This window comes from Netta rufina (genome assembly GCF_964035555.1).
Source record: "Netta rufina genome assembly, chromosome: Z".
Taxonomy (NCBI): domain Eukaryota; kingdom Metazoa; phylum Chordata; class Aves; order Anseriformes; family Anatidae; genus Netta; species Netta rufina.
In genome coordinates this window covers 64,896,341-64,919,299 of record NC_140126.1, presented here as the reverse complement: position 1 = coordinate 64,919,299, position 22,959 = coordinate 64,896,341, and the positions used below count along the sequence as shown (strand labels likewise).

Below are 22,959 nucleotides of genomic sequence, written 5' to 3'. Positions count from 1 at the left end.
AGCAGCTGGAGCTGGGGGCTAGGTCCTCCCATCTGAGCAAGGACCTAGACCTGGGACCTTGTGGATGTCCTCCTGTCTCTTCCAAGAAGGAAGCATTAAGGAGATTTTTTTCTGAAGCTCCCTGAAGGTACTGGAGTAGGCTACAGAGATCTCTGCTCACTAGGATGCAGCAGGCAATCAGCACAAGCCTCTCAAGGCCGAGCAATGTTTCCTTCGTGGCTTTTGCCAGTTAAGCTGTGCAGCCCTACCACTGGAAGCACTACCACCTCATTAAAAAATACACAGCGCTCTAAATAAAACAGTAAAATACATCCATTTGCTTCACAGCTCCGTGCTGCTGGCATAAACAGGGGAAGCAGCTCCTCTGCCTCTACTAGAAGAACAACGCAACCGCAAGAGACACAGCGAGGACATGCAAGTAGTTTTAAAAGATTCCCTGAGGGCCCTCACAACAGGCATTTCTGGGCTCTGCGCTGAACAGCAGGGACCAGTTTGAGATGAAGATCTGATCACGTGAAGAACCCTAACTACAGAGCAGAGCTTCCCTGCGGGGGTGAGAAGATCCTCATCTCTTCTCCGAGGTCTGGAATACAGCAGAAGGAGGCAGAGAAAGTGGGGTCATAGCTGCAATTTCTCCCATCTGCGGAGAGCAAAGGTCATGTTAGAAAACATCCTGACTGCGACAGCTTTCTCTGCTCCAGCCCCTTGCAAGCAAGGGACCACTGGCCCAGCACGACGGCGACCAGCAGGTCAGCAGAGAAACCTCTGGACATGTCCTGTGCAGGCTTCAGTGCCAAACGGGGTGTGCACCTGGCCCTGCTGTTTCTGGGTATACACAGGTTGAGTCACGGATGCAGCGAGCACAGTCACCAGCAGCTCATGCAGGACCTGGAATTGATCTGCACGTCTGCTGATTTGCAGAACCTTTGGTTCATTTTTTAATTATTTTGTTGTTGTTGTTGTTAAAGACACAGCCATATTGTCCTTGGCTTTCTTGGGTCTGGTATGTTAAGAGGAAGCAGTGAAGCAGAAGTGATTCTCAGCCCGGTGCTCAGAGTGGGTAGACTCATTTTCCAGTTGATAAGTTGCTCAGAAAACCATCGGGGTACTTTGATATCCTCAAACACAGCTTCCTCAGCCCTTCTGACCTTGCCAGACGTGCCAGACGTGAATGTGGAAATGCTTACCCGACCTCTGAAGAACTGACAGGGACACCTCCCACCAGACCAGGCTGCCCAAAGGCCTTGAGCGCCTCCAGGGATGGGGCACCCACAGCAAGAGAAGCTGCCCTGGAAGCACCATCACGGGCTGATCCCAACAATTTTCCCCCATTTTTATGTGGGGGAAAGGCTGAGCAAACCTGGCATTTACTCCTCGAGGTGCTCTCTGTGTATTTTCTTCCAACCCAGGCAGGTTCCAGGCTCTGCATTGCTCAGCTCAGCTCGTGTTTCCCATCAAACACCAGGCAAAGCCATGAGCACTGAGCACTGTGCTGAGAACAGGCGCCAGATGACTCGAGGATAACTCAGCCCAGTGTGTTGGGGACCAGAAATCACGGCCATGTGGCCTGCTAAGGAACCCGAAAAGCTCCCGGGTGGAGATGAGGGATGGAAGCCATGATAACAGGCTTCAAACACTGAAAAAGTTGCTACAAGGAGTGTTCAAATCACCTACTTCCACGGTCCAGGGGAGACAGTTAAAAGGCCTGTGCTTTAGCCATACCAGAGCAGCCTCCAATTAGGCAGCACTAATCTCTGACAGCCACAGCAGTGGCAAAGGGAAATCCCCACCGCAGGCGTTTCCCAGGCAAAGTCGGCTGAAATCGAGCAAAGACCACAGAGCCACAGCTGGCCCTGATTTGGACAGGAGGCAGAGCAACCAAGTAATGCTGCCCTCGCATGTGCAGCAAGCCTCCGACGTCCAGAGTGTGGCAGAGCTGACCTGCACCACCAGCACCTGCACCACCCCTCAGCAGGGCACCCCCCGGCGCCTGCATTTCTTACAATTGCAGGACTTAACCTCCACGTGAGGAACTGCAAAAGCCAGAAGTTTAACGTGAGCTTGTTTGTTTGATGTAGGATTTGAGCCTGAGACGGTTCTCTGCCGCCCGCAGGAAAACAAGCCCCATTTCCTTGAGGTTAACCTTGACAGCTGCGCGGGAAGGACTGCAAAATGGACGTGTAGAGGGAAAACACCATCTGGGTATGGAGCTGGAGGAGGTGGTGAGAGAAGCAGGTCTGAGACAATCAGACCTTCAGAAGCAGAGATCACAAAGCGTCGTGGAAAAGGAAGGGAAGAAACAGAGGCACAGCAGCGAAGTGGCACAGAACGGCACACAGAGAACTCACATGAGATGAGCAAGTCCAGAGGGCACAAGAGACTTCTCCTTTTGCTTGGACCACCTGGAGTTCCTTCAGGGAATTTTTCACCCCAAATCTTTCACGTTAACTAGGCTAGAGACCGCCTCTGAGGTCCTGCTGGCTGAGAGACAAATGGCCGAGAGAAGTTTTTCGGGGCAGTTTGGCTCCAAGCTGCCCCAAAAAGCCTTGAAGCCCCTGGGCACAAAAAATGTTTCGGAGCAGCTTGGCACAGGAACTCCCTCTGGGCCCTGCGGGTGCTTTCCAGGGCCTCCAGGCACAAAAAAGGCTTTTCCTGAACGGGGTGAGACACACGTCTGGGAAAAGGGTGTTGCTGCCTATAACCAGATGTTATCTCAGGTCTGCCTGCCCGGGCTCAGAGCGCTGTGTGGTTGCCATGAGAAGGCACACAGACTTTGTTTTATTACCCCCATCAAAACCACACTGGCTTTTTGAGCTCTTCCTCCCTCCGGCCCCAAAATGCCCACTTCTACATGCACCAGCCCCTTCTCGGAGATGCTCACACTCCTCAGCACACCTCGCGCCCGGGCTGACAGCCCTCCAGGCTGCTCTGCAAAAGGTGGACGGCACACCCCCCTTGTCAAATAGCTGTTTTGTTGAGCTGCAGGGTACAAATGCACACCAGTGGTGTCTGAGGTACGTGAATTAATGGCTGTGTTTCCTCCACACTCCCCAGCTGCACCTCAACACGCCCCCCTTCCCTTCAGACCTGCGCTCTGCACAGTCTGTGTTGCTCTCTGGCGTGAAAGCTGCCCTGGCACCAGGAGGCACCGGCTGAAATCCTGCCAGACCCCTGGGGACCTCACCCCACGGCACCCCTGGGGAGAGCGTAGGATGTGACAACCTTCCAAAACACTTTTAAGTGCGGTTTCCTTTTGTTCCTTGGCAGGTTTCCAAGCTCTGCCTTTACCTCGGCATCCTCTCTGAAAAGCATCATATGTCCAGGCAATCCAGCCTGATGAATTGGATGCTCTTCCAGAGAATTTACAGTTCTGCATGATTTTTTTAAAGGTCCTAATCTCTTGAAAGTTAGCAATAATTCAAACAGCAGAAAGACCATCAGAAAAAAAAATACCTTTCATTCCTTCTCTTGCACAGAGGCTCGAAAAGAGATAAAGTGGGGAGAAAATAGGAAGTGCAAATGCTGATAAGGAGGCCTTGGAAAGCTACTATGAATATTTCAGTTTGCAGCACCATGGAAACTTTTCATTTCCCTTTTCATCTTCTCCTTTGGAATGCTTAACTTGTATTCTTGTATTGCACAGGCAATCTCTTTTCCCTTTCAACCTCATCATTTCTAGGGAATGTTTCTATGGTTAAAAAAAAAAAAAAAAAAAAAAAAAAAAAAAAAACACTTTGGGCAGCCTTGCTAGCCTCCTGAGAGCACAGTTCACAAGTATCCAAGGAGAGTGCCTCCAGAGAATCAAACTTCCGACTGCATGCAAATAAGCAGACTGAAGCTGGCACGAGGTGTTTTGACTAAAAGGCTCCAGAGAAAACACACACACACTTCTCATCCATAAAGTGAAATTTGTACATATCCTGGAATTAAAAAACAAACAGAGCAAAAACCACTGACCTTCCCCAAATCTGCCCGGGTCCTTGTTTTCCCTCCTACAGCCTTCAGCTCAGTTTCATTCCATTTACCTTCATCCTCTCCTGCCAAATCCTCTCCCCTCCCTTTCCCGTCCGTTTCTTCCCCACAGCTGATCCTTTCAAAATCCACCCCTCCTCATCCAAAAAATGAGTAAATGAGTAACCTAACTGCTGCCAAAAGACAAGAGGAGTCAGTCTGGGAGACTCAAAAAAGCGCCCTTCAACAGCCTTGCCTCTGCCAAGGGCAATTAGCTAATGGCAATCCTTTAGCACTTGGATGACAAGATCAGGATGTGCCTAAAGTCAGCTTCATCGCTGCACACCCAGCTGGCCACGGGCAGCGGGAGAGACACGGCCATTCTGAGTACTCCAGGGACTGCAGAAGGGCAGCAGTTAAATACGTGCCCTTAAATAAAGCAATTAATGTATCGTGAAATATTGCTGGGTTTCTGCCTGAGCTACAGGCTACAGGCACCGTAAATTTCATGGCCCGGCTCCGCGCAGAGCGGGCTGCAAAGAGCTCCACAACAGCACCCGGCTCTGCCCCAGCCCCACAGCAGGCTCCTGCTGGAGCTGAAAGATGCCTGCTACCCGCTCCCAAACCAGGTTTGTGCAGTCTTCACACAGGTCTTGGCTCCCAGGCCACCAGCAAGACTCGCGCCGAAGCACATTTTGAGGAGATGCTCGGTCTGACCGAACGAGCTGACCACGTGCCCGCCCCCACAAGCTGAACTGGGACAGTTTCTGCAAAGGCAAAGCATCGGATCGTTATGTTTGCTCTGAGTAATGCTATCAGTGCTTCTCCCACAGGGCAAAGATCCCTGCTGAGCGCTGGCAGAGCAGCACAGGGGCTGCAATACGCCCGGCCCCTGCAGGAGAGCAGGAGCATTGGGAGTGACAGACGCTGGAGGAACTTCTCGCCTCCCGACAGCTTCAAAACTTCCAGCCTCACGCTGCTCCGCATGCTCTTCTCACCCCGTCTTCTGGCCTTCAGCAGAGAAAAGGCTGTCGGCTGCAGCTCTGGTGAGAGCAGAGCGATCACAGAACAGGCAATCAGCGAGAAAGGTGGCTGCTCACTCTGGTCTGGGGTGCCAGTTTCTAGCCGCATGCAAATAGCGCTGGGTTTCAGTTTCCCATCCCTCACGTCCTTGCTTGCCACCAGCTCTCAGGACAATGGAAACGGCTCCGGTAGGAGCAGCAGTGTGCGAACGTGTCCCTCTTGTTAAGCTGAGGCACGGTTCTCTGCCAAAAGCACACGCTGTTTCCCGGAGGGTTTTGGAAGACGGGGCAGAATCCTTCACGCAAGCACAGATCAGGTTCAGGCATGAGCAGACAGCCCCTCGGAGCACGAGCTGGTCCTGCATCCTTTGTCCTGCCCAGCGCAAACATTGCTCTCAGGGGATTTCACCAGAGCAGCCAGCTCCTCACACCTCGCCCCCTCCCCTGCCTCCTGCCCCAATTCCGTAAGAAGCAGGGGACAAAACACCATCGAGAAGCCCCCCTGCTCGCAGCAAGGCCATCCCCAGGGACAGACGAGGGTGGCTGCGGCCTCCTGCAGCACAGCCCGAGAACAGGCAGAGCAGGGAGCACTGCCAGAGCCACTCACCTCCAGCCCCGAGGGACGAGGGACACGGGACGCCTCGCCAGCAGCCTGGGGACAGCCTCCTGGGTTGTGCTTGTAAGCTGCTTAATGAAAGGGTCACTAATGATAGAGGTGTGCTCGTAAACACCACGTCCCACAGGCCGCCAGGCAGATGGAGAGGCTGTCCCTGCTCTGCAGGCTGCAAGGAAACTGGAGGAGACCCCTCAAAATACCAGGGAAGTGTAAAAACAGGCGGAGGCTTTGCCGAGGCACTCCTTCGCCCCATCGATTTGTGACCATCCTGCTCACACCCCACCAGCTACTCTTGCTTCCCCATGGTGAAGGTCTCTGCACACACAAGGATGCAGGTGCCATGGTAGATCTCCAGCACTTCAGCTCCCCCCTTGGAGAAAATGCAAACCTTTTATTTCGCCCAGGGAAAGACAGAAAACCCAACCATTCGCTGCAACTCTGTTTTCGCTCAGAAAGTAGATCCAAGCACAAGCGATGAGTTTTTGCAAAGGAGTGGTAAGCGAGGCAGATAAAACAGTAAAGTTCGTGCAGGTTGCATGGAAATATTCAAAAACACTGCACTGGGAACAAGGGAGTTTGAAATTGTAGTCAAGTCAATAAAATATAAAGGATAATACAAAAATATATTTCAGTATATAAGGAATAATGTCTAAAAAAAACCTACTGAATTCTTTCTCAAGCACAACTAAAGCAGGACTTTCAGGGATCACCTTCTCCAGGTTCAAGAACAGTCTGTCCCCGAATGAAGCAAAACGCAGGAGAAGAAGCAAAGGCCTGCATGCATGAACAAGAAAATCCTCAAAAAAAATACACAATATCAGCCAAAAAAAAAAAAAAAAAGGATACACACAGAAAGTGGAAGCAGGAACAAGCAACCTGGGAGGAACAGAGAGACAATGTCCAGACATGCAGGGCTGGGCTTATGAAAGCCAAAAGCCCACTTGGAGCTGAATTTGGTGAGGAACATGAAGGGCAGCAAGGAAAATGTCTACAGGTATGTCATCAGCAAAAGCCCAGCAAGCCCATGGCCCCTGGGACTGAGGAGTATGTCAGGAGCAAGGAAGACTTATCCTCACTGGAGAAGGATCAGGTTAAGGAACAATTAAACAGACTGGACATGCATGAGGGCCTGAAGGGACGCACCCACGGGAACTGAGGGAACTGGCCCACGTTGATCGAGACCAGCACTGGTTTTCTCAGAAGGTCGTGGCTCTCCCAGGATGTCCCTGAGGGCTGCAAGAGAGCAAATGTCACTCGTCTTCAGAAAGGGCAAAAAGGATCCAGGGGGCCACGGGCCCTTCAGCCTGACTTCAGGCGGTCGGACAGCAAGAGAAAGTTTTTGACTGCGAGGGCTGTCAAACAGTCAAACAGGTTGCCAGGAGAGGCCGTGGAGTCTGCATCCCAGCCTCAAAACTCAGACCATGTCCTGAGCAACCTGCTGTAGGTGGTCCTGGTTTGAACCAGGCGGTCTCCTGAGGTGCCGCCACCCTCAGCCATACCACGACGCTTTGAGACTTGCACGGGGACATCTAGGGAGAGAGGGAGAGTGTCCTGAGGAAGCACGGTGCAAACAGACCAGAATTTTCTCTGTGTGCTCACTGTGAAGACAGGAGAAGTTCCTGTTGCAGAACACTGCCCAAAAGGGACTCATCAGGCAGGCCACCCTCGGGGGGAAGGAAAACGAGCTGCAATGACTCGCCCAGCTGACTGCAAGCAGCAAAAATAGCCAAGCGGCAGTGTGCTGCCTCTCCCTTAAATCCAACTTTATGAGGCGAGCAGGAAAGCAGTGTTAGAAGGTTCTCTGGGAAGGCTGGGAGGAGGAAAACGAGGGCAAATGAATAAAAAATAGAACAAAGCTGGCAGACATACAGGAAGAAGTCAGATAGAGGGAGAGCCAGCGCAAGTTTTGTAGATCCTAGCCAGGTCTCACACACCAGAATCCCCCTGGTACGGTGTGCTCGGTTTTCCAGTACTCAGCACAGCTCCTCACAGAAGCGTGAGGTTAGCAAGAAGGTCCTTAAATGGTTGTGATTTGAGAAAAGTGGGAAATTTCTACTTTTTGAGTGCTGCAGGCTTGAGATCTAAATAGACTCTCACCACCCTCTTTACACGCCCACGTGTCTCCCAGGAAGGATAAATTCGTGGAAGAGAGGCAGATCTTCACGGGTCTTGGGAGGCCATCTTTTCCCTATTCCTCTCATTCATTTCTTTACATGCTTACCCAAAGATCTTCGTCTAAAATCCTCCAGTGACAGACAGGGCACCAGCTTCCTACGAGTCTCACCCAGCTCTCGGTTGCCCTTACCCTTACAGAGCTTTTCCCTGCTTTCAAAACCGAATCTCCTTTCGTGCAATCATGTCCCCTCCTTCTTATCCTATTCAGCCAGATCACAGGAAGAAGGCTGCTCCCTTCTCCATTCAGCAAGCTTTCCTACGCAGCTGATGCACAGCTTTTCAGTCTTCTTCAGCACCTGGAACTGGCATATTTCTGCTTCACAAGCATGGACGAACAGGTGCATCCCTTATAATTTATCAGATCCTGTCCTGTTCTTATTTATAGGTTTCTTGCTGCAGCGTGCCGCTGGGTTGTGGGACGAACTGCAGCCCCTGGATGCTTTTCTGCAGGACTGCTCCAGGTCTGCCTGTGCTGTGTCACCCAAAGACCAGGGCCTGTCACTGCTGAACTGCATCCTGTTTCTCCTATGCCATGCCTGCAGCTCATCAAGGCAATTTCAAGCCAGAGCCCTGCCTTCTGCAAGCTTCCTGCTCCTCCTGGTTCCTGTTTATTGTTTTTTCCTTCGTCCTAATTGATAGCTAAAATACCAAAGAGCCTCGGATGTCAGGGAGAACCCTGCAAAACTTTTCTCAATAAATTCTCACATTTTGATAATTGTGTGGTCACATAAAGCTTCCTGGATGGTTCCCTCGCCAGGTGTACCTGCACCTTACTGCAGACAGGTGCATCCAGTGCGTGCTCCTTCACGTTGATTGAGTGGGGCAGCACTGAGCGTTTGTCTGAAGTCAAGATAAATGCTCACTGTCCTCCTGGCTCTGTGTCACCAGCACTTTCAAAATAAGCAGATCATTCATGTAAGATCTCATCTGCAGCAGGAGGAGAGCTCCCGTCTTGTCTGTGACTCGGGGATCTGGAGCAACACCCAGGCATCCCGATTACAAACCAGCGAGCCTCCTGTCGTGACACATCCTCTCAGGCCACACAGCACCGAGCTGCTCCTCCTGCGGAAAGTCGAGGCTGCAGCGATGCAGAGGACAGGCTGCATTACACCACTGTCTGTGCTGGGTTTTGCTCAGCACACCAACGTACTCGGACCCCGTCTGGATTACTTTCTGCCTGCCAGGATTGAGCTTAACCTGACCACCAACACCGGTGTGGTTGTATTAGTTTGAGGACATGCTTTAGCCTCTGCTGAAACAGTATTCCCACATGGACAGGCCTGGAAATCCCAGTGGTAATAGCAGGACAAGTAATAGTGCCCTGCAGTACATGGAAAGCTCTAGAAACCCAGAGAGCTATCGCAGATCACATTTTGCATCTCAACAGATAACACTATTCACCATCAATCAATTTTTTTCCCCCATTTAATTTCAAAATATAAATTCTCTTTTCCTGCACAGGAATGGAAGGGTGGGAATAGCTACTAGAGGGGACTCTGTTCAAGCATGGAAAACTTCAGCATTTCTGCCAATTTGATTGCTTTAGAAAGTAATTTATCATCCACTGCTTAAGTCCAGCGTGTCTGCTGGTTATTTCCCTGCAGCCGACCATGCAGTCGGTGCCTGGCCATATGCACACAGCAGCCAAGCCGTATGGTCCTGCTGGTCTGTGCTAGGCAGCTCGCTTGCCTCTGTACGTGGACTTGCCTCAGGCTATTGCTTCCAGTCCCCGACCGTCACCCAAGCAATGTTTTTTGCTAACCTGACTGATTCGAGGCGCTCAGGTTTACCTTTCGGAGCTTGTTTTTTTTTTTTTTTTTGCTAAAAGCCCGCCCACAGGCTTCCAGCCTTCCAGTTTTAAAAGGTATGATGAGTACACCCCTCAGAAAGGCAACCCTGCAGGCAAACCGAAAATGCCAGCGCTATCTACAATTTGTAAGAGACGCACACATGAAACAGCCTCCTGCTTTTACAGATGTTTTATCAAGGCTCGTGTCAAACCACCGCTCCGAGACAAACCCAGAGCTCGCGCTGCCCACATCTCCTGAATCGGGTGCTCGGTAGGCACGGGCCCTCCTGCTCCTGGCCCAGCACATCTCAGCCATGCTGCACCAGGGCTCTGCGAGCCGTGGAGCTGACGCTGGGCCCCCCTCCCAGCTGGGCAGGCAGGTCACACACCCCGGCGCACCTCGCCGTCCAAATTCCACCTCCGCTGAGTCAGAGTGCTATCACAGAGAAAGTATCAGGAAGAAATGGCTTTGGTTCCAAAGTCGACCAGACAACGTGGTGACGCAGCAGCCCCAAAGCTTTAAATGCCAGCTGTATGTGTCACTTCGGACACAGCCGCAAGCTGAGGGGCTGCGGATTTATTGCTCTGAGAGCAGCACAGACAGAAAGGCCCTCGCCTCCTGGTTCACGGCCACAGCTGTGCCTTTTCCTACGACAAGGAGGACCACGGCCTGCCTGAGGTCCCTCCACCCCAGCACAGAAATGCAGACGCTGTGTCCCGTGGCTGGAGGTGGGTGTCCCAGCATCCAGGCCCACCAGCAGGAGCCTTCACAGATGAAACTAATGCATCTGCATTGGCAGAGAGCACCGCGTGGGGCTCCGTCACTGCAGTGCTCGGTTTTCAAAGCGTGTCTTGGCATGCAGACCTCACCTCAGACACTTGAGCCCCTTCGGGGAAGCAGTTTAAGTTCTGTGCCACAAGAAAACCAAGTTACGGGTGAAGTCTCACAAACAGGACCAGTCTGGCAGGCAGTTTTGTATGAATAATGCATTAAAAAAAAAAAAAAAAAAAAAAAAAGCTATATTGGATGGCAATTGTTTGTATACAAGAAAGGAGGAGAAGAGCCATTAGCTAAGTGATCTCACATTCCTCGATTTGCTTTATCAATCTCAGTATTCAGGAAAAAAATAAAAAAAATTCAAGAGTAGTCCAGGCTCTCCAGTGAATCAACAAAACCACACAAAGGACTGTACCACTTCCCACAGCCTCCGGGCTGTGCATTAGCTTTTAGCAAAGGTATCTACCACATGAATAATGCAGGACATCCTCCAGAGCATCTGTACTCCAATCCATCCACAGCAGCAAATAAAAACCTTTCAGCACGCCTTTCTGTCAGGCAGCAGGACCCTTTTACAGCTGCTCAGAGGCATACTCTAGGAAAAACAACCCTATCTGCCACACTAGCTGGAAGCCTTTTAAACCAGCCAGCTGGGAACCAGCCGCTAAATCAGCCATCCTGAGGGGCCCTGATTTTATCAATTGCCTTGCCCTTCTTTGCCTTTTGTTCCTACAGGATCCACACCCACTGTTAGAGGGCTCAGATTAAGGGTTCGGTGCACTTTTGGAGAACCACCCATGCTCCCCACTGCCTCAAAATGCAGCAGCTCACTGGCTGCAGCCTGCCCGAGCTCCCTCTCCATCCCTGCCAGCCACACAGTGCATGCACAGCATGCCTCTCCTTATCAAAATAAAGCAGCCCCATGATCAAAATACCCTTCCCTGATGCTGGCAAAAAACCTTCTCCAAAGCACCCCTCAGCCATCCCTGCAAACCCCTGGATTGTCAGAGGGAAAGCAGACAACAGAAAGCAGTGTTTTATATGTGTCCATCCCTAGCACCAGCTTGAGCATCGGTCTTCTGTGGGAGCACAAGGGTCCCTTCTCCCCAGGAGCACACCAGGAGCCATGCGACCTGCTTCTCTGTCACCTCCAGCCTGCAGGCTAAAGGGGGGACTTAATGCTGGTGTGGGTGGGTTAGGGTCTGTGGAGGTGGTGGTGGTGGGACAAAGGGCTAGCAAGATCCCAGAGGAGACTGTACGCCAGAGATGCACATCTTTCTTTGGAAAATCCAGCTCCAAATAACCCTGCAAAAATATTAGCAGCTCTGCCGTGTGGCAAAAAATACTGAAGTATAGTGCCCTGGAAATCTGGGTCTGAAATAAACACTTCTGCCTGTAGTATAAACATTGCACAAACACAGAGGCCATGAAGTGGAGGGTGAAGAAGTTACTCAAGAAGGAAGTGAGCTGTTTCCTCATTCACAAAACAGTGAGGCCTGAGCCCTCCTCCAGCTGAGCAGAGCCCTGCTGAGTAGAGCTGCCCCAGGAGAAGGCCCTCCTGCCCCGTGCTTCTGGTGCCCGCCGGCCAGGGCAGGACACCAGCTCTCACTCATGTCCCTGGGAGGAGGCATCATCTGCATGGACCACAAGAAGGGGGTTCCAACAATTTTCCTTGCCCACCTGCCCAACTAAAATATCCATCTGAAACAGGGAAGGAAAACATTTCACAGAGGCTTGTCCCATACTGAACAGGAGGAGAGCAGCAGCACGCTGCAGCCCTGCACACACACTCAGGGCTGGTGCCACCTCACCTCGGAGCATCTTTCCAGTGAGGGGCCCCAGGCAGCCTGCCAAGGGCCAGGGACATAACCAAAGCCTCAGATTCAGCAAAATACACACTGAGCAAATTTTATTTGTGGTAGGAGGTACAGCAAGTACTGCAGACTTCAAAATAATTTTAAGCACATATGGCCAGGGATGGGCTAGGGCTGCCAAGAGTGAAACAAACCCATTCTCTATAATGCGCTGTAGAGACAGCAAAATCCCAAGCACAGCCTTCCTGGGTGAGCTTTCAGCTGCATTTATATTCAGTCACGGTGGAAACCCCAATGGACTCCCCAAGGCAGGCAGAAATGCACAGCAAGGTCGAGGATAAGAGCTCCCCGAAGGTGGCACGGCGCTTCCACATCCCCACCACCTGGTATTACTCCGTGGCTGTGCTCATCCATCAGGCTGGCAGAGCAGGGAGATGGGCAAGGGAGCACATGTGCCTCACAGAAATAGCTCAGCCAGGTTATTTTTAACTGGGTCATCCCAGCACAGCTAGCGGCAGAGGCCAGGAGCAAGAAGGAAATCAAGGAAAAAGGAAAACTACCGGGGCAACCACAGCCTCAGGCAGCCAGCAGGAGGCTGCCACAAGAAAGCTCAGGCTGTTTTGGGTAGGATCCCCCAGCACATTGTAAAGAGAAGCCATGTCATGAAGAACAGCCCCCACTGCTCCAGGGAGCTGCTGCAAACCAGGTGCAGAAGTCGACATTTGTCTTCGCCCAGGTCCATGAGGGGCTGTGTTCACCTCGAGGCCATGGAGAGGCACAGGGCAGGCCATGCGGCCTGCAGCTTGCACAGGAGGCCACAGGGCTGGGAATTGCCGCAGAGGGACTGTTGACAGGTCCTGGACTTCCCAGAAATGACTACAGACAAGCATCTCTTCTAGCCTGAGCAATGATATGATTCACCCGGTGGCCCCGTCGCTGCCACCCTGCTGCCAGCGGCGCCTGGAGCTCCACGCCCCAGCAGCTCGCTCCTCGCACCCAGGCACGGGGAGCTGCACATGAATTCCCCCAGGCCACGGGAGAAGTTGTTTCACGGATATTTTTAAGCCAATGACAGTCAGAAACCACGCTGAAGACTGGGGCCCACCCTCTGAAGAGCAAGAGGACATTTCTGCTCCATTGATCGACCTCCCCCTTCACCAGAAGTCCCACGTTTGCTGCATGTGGTGCCCCTACCCTGAAAGCTCTGACAGGAAAGATGAGGCACTGAGGAGACAAATGGGGCTGGTGAACACGTTCCCTAAGAACCACAGTGACCCTGAAACTCAGCTCCTTTTCATTGCGCTTATCGGAGCTCCCAGGAAGGGCAGGAGGTGAGCTGAGCGAGGCAGAGGAGGGGGCCAGCCCAGCCTCTTGGGAGAGGGAGCCCCTCCTTCCCCTGGTTCAGCTCCATCCACCAAGATAGCCTGTGTACTCCACCAGAAAGATAAAGCCAACTTGCCTGTATTCTCCAGAGACAATACCCTCTTTCACTTTGCTGGTTACCTGGGCAGCAAAGAAAATATTATTGCTTATCAACTTCCTTGTGAGTACTAATGTGCTGCTGAATTCAATGAGAGGGCAAATTCCACCTCACAGAGCTTTTCTACCCTGGCAAGAACCTGCTCTGTTACGAAAGAAAAGCAAATACAACAACCCCGTTTCGAAGAGCAATAAAAACTCCAAGCCCCCTCACCCCCACCAAAAAGAAAAACTCAGCGCAAAGAGGAAGTGATGAAACGCACGAACTTTAAGAGATGTTGCCACATTTCTTGGCAGAAAGGCAGCCTTGAAAAACTCATCACCTGACCTTCTGCAAGCTCAGCAGTTTCTCCTGAAACCCGAACACTGTGCCCTTGCTCTTCTGTTTCGCAGGAAGAAGCTTCCTGCTGTCCAAGGCCGGGACGGCCTCTGAGCTTCAGGAGCCACAGCTCAGTTCCCCACTGAAAAGCCACAGCCGGGTCTCAGGAGCCTGCCACGTTGTCTGAGCAGCAAAGCTATCACTGGTTTGGGGGATTTGGCCACCTTCAGGGAATGCCAAGGCCTTGGTTAGTGCCTAAAGGAGTCCCAGAGGTTAGAGACCTTCCCAAATCTGTTCTGCCTAGCCAAAGAGCCGTGGGTGCCACTAGGGCCGGGATGGATGAGGAAGCATGAAGCGGCCAGTGGGATGGTGAGGCAGGGGAAATGCAAGTGCAGATGTTTCTCCTGAGTTCTGGGAGGGGGCTTGGAGGCTACACACTTCAGATGAATGTCTGAAAACGCAGCCCTTACTGGAAGGCAGGAGGGCTCAGGAGAGTTACTGCAGCCTGGCACACAAGGAAAGCAGAAGCAGAAAGGCAAGGGGACTGCCTACAGGGCCTGCCCTCTGGGAGTCCCCAGTCCAGCCTCACAGCAAACCTGCCCACAGCCCTAAATTAGGGCAGATGTGAAACCATCCAAGGACAAAGGGTCCCACCTGCCTGGTCCCAAGCCTGCATCACCATCCTGAGAAATAAGCCTTCTCAAGTGTCTGACCTACTTCCCTCCAGCTGCAGCCAGCATCCTTTTCTTCTTGTTACACGGTCACTGCCAAGAACAGTTTGGCTCTGTAACTCTTCCAGGAGTTGTATACTACTATATTCTACTATTGGTAAATCAGTTTTTGGCAGCAACAAACACAGGTACCTAGTGGAATAGAAAAAAAACCTGCCATAGATTTCCAAGTCATAAGCCAGCAGCAAAGGGAAACATTCCCTGCCCCTCTGGGAACGATGACAGCAGGATCTTGTTCTTTGAAAGGCAGCCAGCAGCATCAGAGGTCTTCTCTGAAGCCCAGAGGTGCAGAGTTCTTCCCCCTTCCTTACAGCATCATCTGCATAGAAAAACATTCAGGGTGCCAAAGAAAAAAGAAGTGGGGGGAGCTCTCCCACACACACATAGTACCTGTGGAATTGATTTATTATTCCAGTTGAGGCTTCTCTCTTTGTTGTCTGAATAAATCGAAATATAATATATATGTTTATATATATTTATTTTATACAGTTATTTATATATTTTATATATTTATATATGTATATAGCTATAAAATAAATCATATACATTTTATATATAGGGTATATTATATATATATATATATATAAACATATATAATTCAGTTGAGGCTTTTCTCTTTGACTGATTAAATCAAAATTGACATCTCTCTGTTCTCTGGAAAATTCCTCACCCACTTTTGAGCTCCCTAACAGTAGGACCCATTTATCTGAGGCATGGCAAGCCAGTAAGAGTGCGTGGCAAAGGCGGGTGTAACAGATGCAAAGGCTCTCTTCTGCCACATCTCAAGTCTGAAAATCAATTCACCATCGGGAGCAGAAGTAGCCAGTCCATTTTAGCTCTTTTCAGCTCTTACTCCAGCTTTGATTTATGCTGGCTAAGTATGAGGGCTACCTATGTTTTCCCTGCCAGAGAAATGAGATGCTGTGCCCATTCACTCACCCACTGGGCTTGGCAAATGCACAGTGCCTGGGAAAACAGGGGCATTACTCTGAGCCTGATCCATCAGAGCAGGTGCAGGAGCAGTGTTTGGTTCAGACAGAGAGCACACTTCTGAAGCAAATCTCCTCATCACTGCCATTTACCACACTCCAGCTTGCATTGCAACGCAGTCTTGCAGCATGCAGACAAGATGCACTCTGGATGAAACTAAGGGTGTTCCAGGATCACAACTCCATCTGTTGATGGGGTAAACTGTGAAATTAAAGCTTTCAAAGTTCCTATGGGTATGAAGTCCTGGAACCACCTGTTTCATGCCACAGGTCTACTTCTCTTGCACTGTAGATGTGGCTGCAGTTAACACAGAGATGACCTAGGTGAGCTCAGTCACTGCACGCTTTTCCACACACACCTCTCTGTTTGCCCTTCAGCCGTGCCCATCTTCAGATGACTGTTTTCTTGACCTCCTCTCCTCCAGGTAATGCTCTCTTTGACATTGTTTTTGGGTGTAACTCCACCTCTGATCACTTCCTTCAGCATCACCACCCAGCCACTGCTCTCCTCTGTGACCAGTCCCCTCTCCACAGCTCCCATCTATCAGCAGTGAAGACCAGCCTCTCTTCCCATATAGCAGTTTATTTCCTACATGCTTCGCTCCTGCCTGTGCCCAGCTCTTTGAACATCTCCCCTGGCACCAGTTCTAGCCATTTTCCAGCTCTGTCCTCCTTCCTGCACCACCTTTCTCCAGCCCTCCCAGCTGAGGAGCACCCCGAGCACAATGTCCACACTCCAGCTGAGCTCCACCCTACAGGCTTCCTCTCTCTCTTTCTACTGCTGCTGCTTTCGAAACCAGACTATTTCTCCAGCTTAACTGATATCCATACCAACAATCTTTTCTCTGCCTTTGAGTCAGCTCTGGGCATCTGTGCCTTAGGGATTTTTTGAGCCAAAGGCTTATCTGTCTGTTTAGCCAGCCCTAATGGATTTTCCGCCTGCAGATTCATCTAATGGCTTTTCTTGAACCACATCCTCAACATCCTGTGTCAATGAGTCCCAGTGTTTATCTGTATCCTGTAGTTCCTGGGCAGTGATAAACAGAGGAACAATCGCTCCCTATCTGAATTCTCCATCCCATCATCCTACCATATGTCAAAGGCCACATTTCATATCCCTCCTCAGGCATACCTTTTCCAAGGTAAACAGCTGTCCCAGTGCTGCCTTTTCTCCTGCACTACTCCGTCCTCAATGAGCTTGCAGAAACCTAGCATTGCATGAGGCATTCATGACACGGCTGCACAGTAGGTGTATCCAGACAGTATTTGATCATTTGATCATTTCAAAGTGCCAGTAAGAAAAAAAAAAAAAAAGAAAAAAAGAAAGAAAAAAAAAAAAAAAAAGGAAAGGAAAGGAAAGGTTGTACAGCCCTTGAAGTCTGGCTGTGAATTAAAGCAGCATTTGAACTTCTGATATAATGCAGACCAGGCAGCTTGGAATGTGATTTCCATTCCATTTTGCTTCCTTAGGCAGCAGAAACAAAGGCTGTCTGTGTAAAGAAGAGTGAGAAGAAAAACACTGGGTAGGACACACTGGGCAACGCTGCACCTGACGGGGTATGCAGTGTTCCCTGGGCGACTTCAATGCACTCATGGAAGTGTGTCTGTGTTCTCAGGCTATTCAGCACCACAGAAAGTCTTCAGGCTCCAGGAAACTTCTGCAGCCTGCTCAAAGCCAGAAGAGAGTCCAGTCCCCACGTCTGCTCAGAGAGAGACAACACCAAGCAGGAACAGCCCCATAGAGAGGTACCTGAGCAGGCCTGAGGGCTGCAGGTGGGACACGCAGGGTGCCCTGCAATGCCAGGGAACTCCAGGCACAGGTAGGAGAGCAGGCAATGACACAGGCAGATATGGCAGTAAAGAAAGGGGAGGGATTTTAGACAGAGCTCAGAATTTAGAAAGAAATTCCAAAATTCTTTTGGAAGATTTGTTTTTCTTCAGGAGTTTAAGGCACTTGCACATTTCCAGACATACATACCAAAAGACACCGTGCAGTCATCTGCCCGTGCTGTCGGTGGTCAGTGACAGCAGAGCCCCACAGCACAGGCAGGCAGAGACCACAACTTCCAAAACCTCACAGTTGAGCCTGACTGCAAGACAGGCAGGAACAAGAGTATAAACACTGCTATACTATTTAAATACATAAGTCACAAGCTGTCTTGAAGTTACAAAAAAAAAAGAGTTCATGTTGCAAGTCATACTTTCAGGGAAGGAAGAACAGGTATGACACCTGAAAACTCCTCAGAAATAGACAAAACTGTGCACAAGATAATGATTTCAGTTTCACTGACTTCTCAGAATGGGAAGAAAGAGAAGGTAAAGAAATTGCTGCTTCAGTTCCCTCTTTACACATCAAAAAGACCTGCTCTTGATTAAGCTTAAGAAGTCCTCTTCCACTAACAGCCCACAAAGGGCTGGGCACTAAAAGCAAGTGCTCAGCACTGAGAGACTCCCCAAACGAGCAGCAAGAAGAGGTTTATTGAAACATTCTTTGAAACGTTTCAAAGAATGGATGACCACAATGTTCCCAAGGACAGACACCCTTTGATATTTTTGCCTCCATCCAGCAGACAGACCCACAAGCAGATGCATGTGCTGTGGCAGAAATTTAGGGATTGCAGCCACTCTCTCAAGTTCAACACACAGCAATACACTTAGAAGGATGCATGGGAGATAGGGACCCAGTATGGGTTTTCCTGGTTTAACTCCTTGGAACTTTGCTTCCTAATAGCATTTCCTTTTATTATTATTATTATTTTATTTTTATTTTACTGTCCTCACAGAGCCACAGACAAATTTAGGCTGCTAGAGACTTCTGAGGGTCCCTAGCCCAGCTCTAAGCCCCTGCATCAGGTCAGGTTGCTCAGGGCCATGTCCAGGTGTGTTCTGAAAATCTCAAAAGGTGGAGGTGCTACAAGCAAGCAAAATACCCTTGTAGCCATTCCTGTCCAGCTAATAACTCTGGCCTGAGTGTGACCTCTGCAGGATGTCGCCTACTTCCAGAGAATGCTGCTGTCTGTGCTGGATGGCATTATTTAGAAAATCACCTTGTTCAAGTTGCTAGCTATCTATCATCCTGTAAAGCTCTCCCTGTGATTCGCCCCCTCTGCTGCCGAAAACACAACTAGCTCTCGTTTTTTCCAAATAATAACTTCTGCCTCCAGCTACTGGATCTTGTTCTGGTTTGTCAATCAGATTGAAGAATCTGTTATCTAAAAAGATACATGAGATTTCTGAGGTCTTTTACTCTCCACACAAACCCAGAGCTCACCAAAACACAACCTGGATGCCAGTAAAGAGGAAAGCATTGACTTTCCACCTGAGGATTTACCCCTCTCAGTGAGGGGCTGGGCTGGGATTGCTCGTTTGGGGAATTTGTTTGCTTGGCAGGCTGCACCAGACCCATAGCTATTGCACAAGGCTTAATGTATGGCAGGTGGCACAAGTCTCAAATAGATGTGAGGGGCCATAAAGCCAAGCCCTTCAGACCCTGGCTAAGCCTTTAAACAAGTGCCATGATTTCTAAAACTGTGAGGCACTGAAACTCCTATTGATTTCTGTGGAAGACGTCAGATGCCAGGCTATCATTAGCAAAATCAATCTTTTCAATTAAGACTTCAGGCATCAATTACTGACATCAAGACCTCTGCAAATTCGAAGAGAAACATGAGCCACCACCACGACCGGAGTGGGAGGGGTGAGGTGAGAGGCTATGATCCTCCCTGACTGTGAGGAAAAAAGCCTCTATGCATAGGAGGAGCCAGATGTTATGAGAACAGGAACTTGAAGCAATGCTATTCTGATTTTGTTTTTGTTCCTCCGTGTATGTATTTTGGTATTCAAATTAAATTAGAGAAAATGGCAGAGGAAAATAATGCAAACTAATTACATTTAAGTAGACGTTAGCAAGACAATCTTTGACTTCTTCTATCCGTCTACTGCAATTAAAGAGCCGTCTGGGTTTTCTGTGCCTATTACCCTGCAATTTTGTTGCCAGCACAGGCTCCTTTCAGGGGGCAGATCGAATGGAAGAAACCAGAGGATGACAGGGAATATCGGTCCTTCCTGACATCTTTCGTGTCACCAGACAGCGTTTCCAACAACATCAATATGAGGTTCCTTAGAAAGGAGCGCAGCAGCTGTGCCAGCAGCTCAGGCACAAAGGCAGCTACACTTTCCTAAGGGTTTGTGTTTTTTTTGGGTTTGACTCACGGGAAGCAGCGGTTCAAGGGTGCTTCGGGCAGATGGGCAAACATGCTCTGTGGCCACATTAGCCCCGGGTGTGGCTGGAGCAGGACAGGCAGCTTCAGGGGAGATCTGCCACGCCTGTCCCATGCTTGGAGATGCTCCAGATTCACCTGCTGCATCACCCGTGTGCCAACCCACAGCGAGGGCAAGGTCAGAAAAAGGTGCTCATCTGGCTCACCTAAAAGCCATGACAGCATCCAAAGCTCTCTGACCCTGCCGGGGAGGGTTTCAGCCCTCTGCACCATGACATGGAGCACGGAGGGTAAAAACCACGGTGTGTGTAGAGCCAGGACTGCCTAATTTCTGCTCTTGGGATTAGGCCCTGTACTTGGCTCCTGCCTGCGTCCTTTTTTCCGACTGTCAGCCAGGAGGCTGATCTCGTATTTGCTTTCACAGGTGTAACCCTGACCCGGCGGCCTTGGCTCGCCTCCTCTTCCTGGGAGAGCCTCTCCCCTGGTGCTGCCTCCTGCGGCAGGAGCAGGACGGAATTCAGCCTCCCCTGCTTCCCTGGGAGTTATCTAATCGGCTTCCCTGGACTTTGCCTTGAAGTCGGCCATAAAAATACCACAGACGCCGTGAGTTTCTGCTGCTTCTCCTTCCTTATAATCCCCCCTCAGTGACTTTGTCCCACCGAGGGGAGGGAGGCAGTGCAGACACGGCGCTGAGCAGAAGGACACCTCCTTGCACCTGGGAGCCTCCGTGCTTCCTGGCACAGAGACAAAGAGCACGGCAACCCTCCGGCCCCAGGAAAAACCCTTGTGCAAAACAGGGCCCAAAGGATGCTGCAGGGGGAGAAGGATGGACCAAGAGGCCCAGCTCTGGGCTGTGCGGTGTGAAATAAAGCTGCTCAGGAGGGAGAGGGGGAACAGGGCTGGGAGCTGCAAGGTGTTCCTGCTGCGGGTACGTCCCGGCCCTTTAGAAAGAGCTGTGCCTGGCTGAGGGTCAGAAAGTCCTATTCAAAGCGCCTTGGGAACAGTCAGCATCGGCATCACCTGGAGACAGCCCTGCAGGGCGTATTTTCCAAACGAAGGACTGCTGGCAAGCCTGTCATACCGCACAGGGGAAATCCCTGGAAATACTAGGCCGGTTTGGCTCCCGCTCACGAGCCTGAGTAGCCCGGTGTGTGTCAGCACCCCCCCGGCCCTCGCAGCCTCCCGGATGATCTTTCCTGTTTCATCCGTGGAGGGGCAGAAGGCGCGCCGGCCTAATTGCCTGCTCCAGCCAGCTCTCTGCAGCCACGCTGCACCTGTGGGGAGCCAGAAAGAGGAGAAATCTCCTCGCCACGGCCTCTCCGTGGCATGGCAGAGGAGCAGCAGGCCGCCTGTGGCCCTGCCTCGTGCCCTGAGGTGCTCAAGTGGAGCATCGGGCCTGGGCTGCTGGGGGCAGCCATCCTGGGATGGTCTCCCTCTGCCCCATTTCTTGTACGAGGCACACTTCTGTCACCGTGCCACATCCCGTGAGGGTCCCCCCCCTCACAAAGTCCCTGCTGGGGAAAGCAGAGCCCACCAGGCTGGGCAGGTGACACAAAAACACCAGAGGAGCACACAATGCAACACACAGCACGAAATCCACCTTAGTGAGGCAGCCGTGCCTCACTGCTGAGCATCACCTTCCCTTCCAGGCGTTTCCCAAGGCCTTCAGGTCTCTGCCTACACCCCCCCTGCAGCCCATCGGGCAGCACCCAGGCACCAGGCAGCCCCGAAATCCTACAGGGAAGTGACAGTGGCCCCGGTGCAGCCCCCACGATCCAGCAGCAGCCCCCATGCCAAGACTCACAGGGAGACAAGCCCCCAGAAACCCGCCACGGAGCCAGACACCCCCCCTCCACTCGTTAACAAATTTAACAGGCGCAGAGAAGTTCGCAACGCTGTCCGATGTCCCCCAGTAAATCTGCTCTCAGGGGGGACAAACCAAGGGGGACAGGCACACGGGGCTGCTCTGCCTGCCGGGAGGGGAGGGCAGTAGGAGCCCGAGGCAGAGCCCTGGCGCAGGCGGCGGGGCTGTCTGGCTCTTTGTCCAAATGCCCATGGGTACCTGCGCCTCCAGTTTCCCCGGGGCGGAGGCAGGTGATGATGGGGCTTGAATTGCTGCTGTGGCCTGATGGGTTGAACGAAGGTGAAACAGCCCTCGCTGGTGGAGTAACAGCTTGTCTGCAATGATGCTAAGCCAGCAAACAGCCTCGGCACCGAAGGAAGCACCTCCTTCTCGTCTTGTCTCTCCGGGGCGATCAGCTCACACCTCTATCTCGCCTCCTGAAGCCTTGCTTTAGTTTCCTGAAAGGCAGACACGAAAACATGAACACCCTGCGTGTCTCCATGAGTCACTCCCTATCTCCGATCAAACCGCAAGGGATCAGGGCTCTCCAAAGAGGGCACAGCCGGTGGCAGAACAAAGGGAACAACAGGGCTACGCAGGATGATCCCATCCTTTGTTAACCCTCCGGGGAGCCTGCCTGGGGAAGGCAAAAGGCGGCCAACACCCAACCCACCCTCGCAAGGGCTGCCTGAGACCTCTGCAGAAACCCCTTCCCTACAGCACCCAGCGCTGGGTGCCCCGGGGAACCCCCTTTAGGGGGGCTGCAGGGGGCTGTCAGGGGGCCGGGCACAGCCGGGAGGGCACCGCTCCCCGCGGGGGATGCTCGGCGAGGCGCTGCCCGGCGGGGGGGACCTGTTTGCAGGGCGCTGCACACCCCAGCCTGCCTCCTCCTCCTCCTCCTCCTTCTCCCTCTTCCAGTTCAGCCTCGCCACCAAAACCCTCCCCACGGCTCGGGGCAGCCCCCAGCGCCGGCAGCCCGGCTGTCACCCTGCCCTGCGGGCTCCCACCCCAAACCCCCCGACCCCAGCACAAAGCCACGGCTCCGCACAAAGCCGGGTGGGGCCGCACCCTCCCCAAAAGCCCCCTCCCCAACCCCACGCGATGCTCCCCACACCCGTGTCCCCGTTCCCCCCGCGTGGGTGCCGGGGCGGGGGGAGCCGGGGGGATGCTGCAGGTGCCGGGGCGCGCCCTCCCCACGCGTGTCCCGGCCCCACAGCCCACCCCAGCCCACCC

The 22,959-nt window shown here is 51.9% G+C and overlaps 1 protein-coding gene across 1 annotated transcript in view; it reads right to left on the bottom strand.

Annotated features, from left to right (window-relative positions):
- Positions 1–22,151, bottom strand: part of CORO2A (coronin 2A) — a 42,703-nt gene extending 20,552 nt beyond the window's left edge. Inside the window, exon 1 of the mRNA XM_084304617.1 lies at positions 21,946–22,151. The gene's annotated coding sequence lies outside the window, so the exon portion shown is untranslated. The remainder of the gene's footprint in view (positions 1–21,945) is intronic.
- Positions 22,152–22,959: the final 808 nt, after the last annotated feature.